Below are 8,935 nucleotides of genomic sequence, written 5' to 3' on the forward strand. Positions count from 1 at the left end.
GCGTTCCAGACTGCCTTAGTGAAAGGATATGATATAAATAGGTGATCTACAGATTCATCGTTTATTTTTGTACAGGGAGCATTGTTACCCACCATTTTGTGGGTGATATCCCTAGGAGAAAAAAATTCTCCAAGATGGTCCTCAGTTGGCAACTAGCAGTCCCTTGCAGCTACCAACTAGCTTGTTGTGTCATTTCTCTGCCACTTGAGCCAGCCATGTGAGCCCTCACCCATCTGTCATGATTGCATGTTTGAAGGTTGGCCTCCCAAACCTAAAGGTACGCCTTGTCATTTGGTAATTGAGTATTGGGGTTTACTTATCATGGAAACTCTTGGGCATGGATTAATGAGGGGATTCGGCAGAAAGAGTGGGCAGGTCTGTGTTCTTGCCCCCTTGGTCTCTTTTGGATGTTAACCTTGCATCCTAGTCCCATGGGATCTTTTTTACTGACCTTTGGGCTTTAGAGATGGTACTACATGGGAAACCCTGATTTTGGTTGCATAGTTCTGCTCCCTCATCCAAATATATCACTCCCCTTCCGCTCATTATAACCATATTCATCATTCCTCCCACTTGGGTCAACATCCCTCCACTGGGTCCACAAAGGGTTAGCTTTCCCCTCCCCTTGCACACATCTTGGATCGGGCCTAGAATGATGCCTGGAGGTTGATGTAGCTAAAAAAAAATTAAAAAAGCATAATTGACCACATTCAACAAGAAAATGTATCACAAAATGCGAAAGATGGTTGGGACAAACACATTTAACGCGTGGGAGAAAACCAACACATGAGATCTACCCCATTTCCATGACCATCACCTTAGTTCCGATAGGCCCTAGATGAGCCTCCTTTATCATTTAGGAACCTATGATTGTCTGAACCCTTGGTGGGAAATGAACCATCCCACCTTAAAGGGGGTATCCACTGCTATACTTTACACATCATGCTCTCATTCCTTGAGCCGTGAGTAGTTAACCAAAGAAAAATAATAAAAGGAAAAATGCATATGAAGAAGGGTGGAAAAATCAAGGTCGGGGTAACTCATCTACCACGATTTCTCTCTCCTACACATTATTTACCTAAGTGTAGGTTTCTCTTTATTATCTACCCTTGTACCCTGACATGTGACCTAGGATTGCCCCTTCATCCCTTACTTAGTTCCGTCACTTTATCCCATGCCACCACCATTTGAAGGACATACCAAGGACATACCATCCCCTTTAGAAGTAGAAACCACCTAATAAGGTGCTTGGTTAACCCCCTTTGGAGCTTGGAGACATTAGCACATGCCAAAGCCCACTATGGAAGGGCATGCCATTAAGAAGTTCTCATTTGTTGTCCATGGTTTGTAAACTCTTTTACTTGATTTCTCTAATGACTTGGTGTATTGGAAGGGAAGGGGATGCATTGGATCTTATGCAGAGTTGCAGAGGATCTCCATCTTGGGTTTGGTATCCATATACGGAGTCCTAACCTCGAAAGGGTCACATTTGCACTTGTAGGGTGTGTGTAGAGAGCCATGGGCCTCCATAGCAGCAGAAAACACTCCGTGGATCTCCATTGTCATTCAAATATTGCTCGTGGTTCACTAATTGGACAAGGAAGATGCATCTCTATGCCCAATCGGCTCCACAGTTGCACCATACACATGGTAGATGATCCAAGATCTATATGATGATGTGGCATCACTTATACCATCATCCTAGCCCTTGTAGATGGTCTACATGTATCTTATATTTGTTTGGAGACCCATGAGGACACTTATGTGCCTCCCTCGCATCCATTTGGGGCACCATAGGTTATTATTTGGAGAACAAGGGGTCAACTCCTTGACCACTACTTTTGGGAGTCCTATTTCACATTATGGCACCTATGGACTTCATTAGGCTTCATCTAAGGCCCAACGACAATGTTATCGATCATTTGACCCTCTTGAGAGGCTTTACTATTTTATTATTGAGCTAGTTTGGTGGGCTTGTCACTATAGAGTTGTTATTTTGTACATTATTTTATTTTAGGGGTTACATTAAGCCAAGATTAGCTAAATCAAACTCATTAGGCATTGTATAAATAGATGATGAGTTGATTCATTCTCTCATCATCACTTGGATTGGATCATATCTTCTTGTGAGATTTTCACTATCTTTTCAGGATGAGATTTCTGGGATGAATGGATGAATTTCGATGTTTGCTTATTCTGCGTTGTCTTGGAGCTTCTATGATTGGCATATCTTGGTGATTAGATATACTCTTCTTACATGTAGTACTATTTCAATGCTATTCTTGTTATTTATTTTGCTGCATTCATGATACTGGGATTTCGCTACTCTAGGGTTAATTTGCTACTTTCCTTAGAACGAAATTGTGGAAATTGAATCTCTAAATAGCATTGTGTCATATATGGGCCATGTTTGAATGAATGAATGTTCCTAGATACATTCTTGTTGAATTTGTCTTGATAAGTCACCAAATATTGTTGAACGAAGTATAAATGACCTTGAAGTTGCTTCCATTAAGCCTTGATGCCTAGCGGAGTTGTCTTTTAGGCCTCTTTGACAAATGGAAATCAATCCAAACCCTAAATCCTCAGTGACTCCATTATATTATATATAGTATAATACGACACAATACAATATAATGTAATGGGAGGGATGGTAGAGGGCTACCTGTTTTCAAAGCGATGATTCACTTGTCCTCTTATCCATAGGGATGTTGTGGCATATTTTTGCCTTTGTTCTCATGTTTACTAACAAACCAATTTTATCGTTTACATTACTACCATACATCAGTAAGTTAGTGATAGTGCCCAGGGGGTTCCACTAAAGCGATTCCACCTCAATTCACCCATTGGTTCACTAGATGAACGATTGCCACCAAAAGTCTCCCAAAGGACAAAGTATTGGTCCTTCTCTGGTGATCACTTTAAAGTTCATCTTTCTCTTCACCTTCCTTCTTTTCTAGGTCTAGCCCCATTGGGTCCCTTAGGGCATCCATTTTCTTGCAAACCACCCATCAAGAAAATTTGATCTCTTGGCTCCTACCGCACTGGTGTGTCCCCGAGGTGCCCTCCAATTTTGAAGAAATTTCAACGGTGGGATTTTGAGATATCTCAAGCCCTAGTCTCAAGATTGAATCTTGCCCTTAGTTCCCTTAGGCTAGAAACCTCATTGGGATCATTGCATTTGCTTTCATTGAAAATTCCTTCCTTAATCCCCTTCTCCTCCCTGATTAGGTCAAGTACATCATTGGTTGTTCAATCTCATTCCCTTGACCTAACCTTAAGTCCACTTGGTCCCATGTCATCCCATCACTTATTGAAGCCAATTTCACAAAGACCACTTGGAATCTAATTTTCCACAAGGATTTTAGGAGATAATAATCTTCTTGACAAGTTATATACTCAAACCCTAGCTCTTAGAATTCCCCTAAGCCCTTCCTATAGAGACTTTCATCTTGCTTTCCAAGCAAGCAAGCCTTATATCTGAGCCTCTCTTGTGAATAGGCTTCTAGGATCACCTCTCATCCTATCATTGATCCATTCATTTTCGTGATCCTTATTATACCAGGTCTCCTCCCATTGATGCAAGTTTGTAAAGAGAAGGGAGCCTTAACTGAGGTGATAATGGACTATTGCTCCATTGTTTCGCTTGACCTAGTAGTAGCCCTTCAAGGATCCCCTTCTAGGACCCCTGCTAGTTTGAGTGGCAACAAGCACCACCTTGGTCTCTGCATGCATTGTTTCTTAAGATGATCCTAGGTCATTGTTTTGTTTTATAACAAGAACGTAGGAAAATATGAGTCTTTGGCGGGGCTTTTTAATTTCCAAACGTTCTTCCACCACTAGGTGACTTCAATCAGCTATTTGTCACTACAAATAAACATATATCCATCTTTGGGTGTATACTCTCCCCATGAAGAGTAGACCTAGTGAAGAGTGTCAACCTACTCTTCTCTAATGTGAAAATGTGTTGGGTTTAAGGCCAATATATAAATGTTCCATAGGTTGTGATATTCAGGGGTAAGTTAACGATATTGGCACTAGCCCATCCTTGTGCCCATATAGAAGTACTGAGGGGATCAACAACCTGGTTCAAGGTATGCCTGCCCTAGTCATTGAGAGTTTGAACCATCTCATCTGGAAGTCGGAAACTGTCATCACAGTCGACCAAAGGATCCTTTCCATTTTTCAGTTTCTCTCCGTTACCAACTTTCCACGCTATTCCATTCCCAATATCTAGGAGAGATGAGAGCACAACTTTCTGTTAGTTTTTGTAGCATCAAATGTGTTCTAGCCATGAGATTTTGTGGAGAAGCTGGAATACATGAGATCTTCATAACCCATAATTGTTTCTTGAAATGCCACCTAGAAATGACTTAATTAGATTATTAATTGTTTTTTAAATATTTCCTAAGTCTAAACTTAGGGAATATGACTAATTAATTAGAATTAATTAAGTTAAGGTGTGAATGTTCTAGAAACTTACACAGAGCGACGGGAAATAATCTCGGCCATCGATTATGTTTTAATGATGGCCGTTGCTGCTCCAAACGAAGATTATAAGAAGAAGTCGATGGGTAGATGGAAAACACACAAGTGCAGTTACTCAGTTGCCCAGGCAGATCGATTTTCTTAGTGGCTGAAGTTCACTAGAGGAGATAGAGCTAGAGGGTGAGTTTTAGGAGAGAGAGAGAGAAGGTATCAATAGTGACCCAAGAAGTGCAGGATGAATTCAGGAAGAGACAGCGTGAGGAGAGACGGAGTTCACTAGAGCACTGCGTAGAGGGTGACGTAGAGACATCGACATATGGGCAAAGGGTCCATCTCGGGGTCAGGGCTTCGCTGTGGAGAGTGAGAAATTTGTTACTAAATTTCTCTCAGTATTTTTCCTTTGTTTTGTTGTCCAAATTCTTGTACTTTAGTTACTGTAGAAAGATTAATAAAGAAACCCTCATCTGTTGTACTGGTTTTCCCACATTGGGTTTTTTTCCAGCATTTATTTTTCTTTCGTAGTATTTGTTTTGTGAAGTATGCGGTGTATATGTTTCAATATTTGTTGTAGGAAACTGCAAATAGTTTGTTTAATTAATTTAACAAATAGAAGAATATTATTAGTTGTTGCAGTAGGATTCTGGATTTCGGAATTTCCACATGGTATCAGAGTGCAAATAGAAGCCGAAGAGCTCAGTGGCAGAGAGGAGAAGGAGCTTCGTAGCAATGCATAAGCAGTTGCTCGAAACCCCAGAGGCTACGCAGTCCCCTTGGCCAGGAGGGTATTTTTGAGGAAAAATCTATTTCTTTGAGAGAGTCGATAGAGAAATTAGATTTTCCAGATCGAGGATTGCTAGAAGCAAAGGTTGCAACAATATTTCCTTGTAGAGTCGATTTCTAGCTGGGACGCAATATTTTGCAGCAACAAAATTTGTGGTAGGAAGGAAAGGAGAAATTGCACAAAAAAATCATGGATAGAATCAACAATCAAGAAGCCCAAGAATTATCTTCCAGGTTGGAGGATGATTTTGCGTGATTTTCAGGTTTGACATCATTTGGTATCTAGTATATTGACAGTGGAGCTTCAACTCATATGATAGGAGTTAGAGAATATTTCTCTAGCTATCAGGAGGAGCAAATGGAATTCCAGAACACTATGGGCAACAGAACTAAATGTACTCCAGTAGGGAGAGGAACCATAGAATTTCAAACATAAATAGGAACCAAAACCAATGCTATTAATGTACTACATGTGCCAAGATTAGGTATGAACCTAATTTCAGTGTCCCCATTACAGGACAAGGGGCACAATGTACACTTCGTAGGGAGGAAAGTGTATGTCAAACACTCTAGTTGGAATAAGGTGACACAGATTGGAGCTCAGAGCAATAGGCTATACAAGTTGCAGCTCAATTCTCCAATGGCACTGATAGGCAATGATAATAGCAATGCGAAGGAGCTAAACAAACTATGGCACAGGAGGATGGGACATTTGCACCATGGAGCGCTTAGGATGCTCAGAGAAACTGTAACGGGAGTTCCAGTTCTCAGTACAGAGCATGATGATGTGTCTAGAGGATGCGTACTTGGGAAGTATGCAAAGGCATCATTTCTTAGAAGTGACAGTAGAGCAAATGGCCTGTTGGGTTTAATGCACTCAAATATTTTCGGCCCTATGACCACTAGAGCTCTTAGCAGTGGCGAATATTTCATCACCTTTATTGATGATCATTCTAGGAAGACCTGGATCTATTTCTTAAAGACCAAAGATGAGGTCCTTGATTGGTTCAGAGAGTTCAAGGCTCTCGTAGAGAATACGACAGGGAAAACGATCAAGGTGCTATGTTTAGATAATGGTGGAGAATACACAAATAAAGACTTCATAGACCTCTGTGCAAAGGAAAGCATCAAAAGAGAATGGACAACTCCATATAATCCTCAGTAGAATGGAGTAGTGGAGCGAAAGAACAGAACCATAGTTGGGGTTGCAAAGGCTATGTTGTATGACCAGGATTTGCTTAGATTTTTATGGGTAGTGGCGTGCAACATAGTTGTGTACATTCTAAACATATTACCTCATAGAGCATTGGGGAAGAAAACACCAAAGGAGGTATTCATAGGAAAGAAGCCTGAAATAAGTCATTTGAGAATATTCGGGAGTGTGGTTTATTGCCACATACCAGATGAAAAGCGTAGTAAATTGGATTAGACTGCAGAGAAGGGGTTCCTCGTAGGGTATAGTGAGACCCTGTTGATGCCTCTAAAATCATAGCACCAACATTGGGGGATAACCACCTGGTCTGGACCTTAGTACAACTCCTTTTCCGTTTGGGATGGTGGCTCCAACTGGATATTATGGGACCAGTTTCCCAATAATGTGTGGTTTTAATGAATGAGTGTTTTAAAATGTATATCGAAGATGGTAGATGATTTAATCTATGACTTTAAAATATACAGATATACCTATATAACCTGGGTAATCTTATAACAATGCGATTTTTGATAATTCCTAGCAGACAAACAATCATATAGATGATTTACTTATCCGTAGGAAGATGCATTTAAATAATGATTACTTTGTTTAAGAAATTAAACAAGGTAATTATAAAAATATATCGCATGACATGATAATATATATTGCTAACATATATCTCTGATTTAACAATTCTAAACCATTCAAAAGTGACTTAATATAGAATTGCTTGAAGCGTATGAATACATCAACAATAACAAATTAAATGAAATGCTAATTAAATCAAGACAAAAAGGACAGTGATAGAAATACGACATATATTTGAGTCTTGAGATGTAAATAACATTCTGGTTCGACCTCTTTATTCCAGAAACTTCCAGGAGATACAAAAATGCAGGTCTTGAAAAAGTTCTTTCACAAAAATATGAAACCTTGATCGAATGCTCATAAAAAATAAATTTAGAAGTGCAGAAGTGCAACTTCTCAAGTCTAATTTTTGTACAAATTGAGGACCCTTTCTTCGATTAACATGAAAAGGTTTATATAATAGAACTAAAACAAACTGTCAAGAAAAATCGCTTAGAGTTGTTGGAACTGTAAACATTAAAATCTGGGATTTGAATTTCAAAAATAGTAGTGCAATTGCCTTTGAAAAGATTCATTGTATCTATTTCTTCTCCTATATCTGCAATTGACAAATTGAGAGCGTGCTTTGAATTTCCAGAGGATGACTCATCCTGGAGTGTAGTTGTCCTGTGTACATGGCATCTGAAAGCTCGGGCACAATGCGATCAACAACATCGGCAAGGCCTTTGATGGTCATCTGTTGGCTGTGCGGTTTGACCAAAAAGGACCAATAAGCATCCCAAGTAAGGCTTTGCACTCTGCTGAGTTGTTCATCTTTAGTGGCCAAATCCTGCTTCCATTGATTTTCTAACACTTTCGCTTTTGGAAGCTTCCTTGGGGAACAATCAGAAATCAAATCGGCTCCATATAAATTATCATTTACTAGCTCAATCACATTGTTCATTGTAGCCCTAGCTCTAGAAGTAGTCCTTTCTGCCTTTATCAACTGTGTTTCCCATTCGAAAATAATATTTCTTTATGTGACTCTTGAATTTTCGGTAGGTTAGCAGCTTTGCCTTTCGCTATGTTTTGCCAGGAGAGGAAATTTGTGACCTTGTCATCTGCATCCTCAAATTCTAATCTGGTATTTACTGCTTGATCAATCAGTGATGTAGTTATGATGCATAATGGATCGACAAGAGATATTTTATGGCGAAATAGATTGAGCTGTTGGGATAAGGCCTTATTAACTTCTAGGGCCTCTTTCTTAAATTCCTTGATCTTAGGATAATCTTTGAACTATTCTATATATAGTTGTAGCTGTGAGATTTGCTCCTCTTTAGCCTTCATTTCTTGTTGATGTGTCAATTGAAGCTGTTCGAGCTGTTGGGACAATTGTTGTTGTTTTTGGATGGCATGCTGGTCAATCTTTTATTTCTCCAGGTTTAATTGCACTTTAAGCTGCTCGTTCTTTTTCTTTTCTTCTGCCAACTGTTCCTCAAGATGATGAATCTTTTGTTGTTCTACTGTTGTTTGCTCTTCAAGCTGCGTAATCCTTTGATCTTTTTCTTTGATCAATAGATTAACTTCAGTGGCCTTATCAATTGTGGCAGTTGTGTATGCCCCTACAAATTGGGACAACTTAGTCAAGTCCTCAGAAGGATTGACCTCTGAATCCTTCCATATAACATTCATGAATTTAGATTGAGGAGCCGTGGATGATGTCTGGTCAATTTTCCTCTTTTTTCTTTGTCTCTTAACTACAACCCTGTGCTTTGGGTTGTAAAATACATCCAAGGGTGGTATTTCCTCAATATTTAATGTAATTTCTCCTAAAGGATTTTCAGGGATTATTTCAATTTCTTTCTGAGCCATTTTTGTACTAGGTGTCCCTTCAATTGCACTACC

At 39.5% G+C, this 8,935-nt stretch overlaps 1 protein-coding gene across 2 annotated transcripts in view; it reads left to right on the top strand.

Annotated features, from left to right (window-relative positions):
• Positions 1 to 8,935, top strand: part of LOC149156959 (uncharacterized) — a 227,576-nt gene that overhangs the window by 140,216 nt on the left and 78,425 nt on the right. The gene's annotated exons all lie outside the window — the stretch shown is intronic.

This window comes from Pinus tabuliformis, chromosome 9, assembly GCF_031772625.1.
Source record: "Pinus tabuliformis cultivar Carrire ecotype Pingquan chromosome 9, CPIR1, whole genome shotgun sequence".
In the NCBI taxonomy this organism is placed as follows: domain Eukaryota; kingdom Viridiplantae; phylum Streptophyta; class Pinopsida; order Pinales; family Pinaceae; genus Pinus; species Pinus tabuliformis.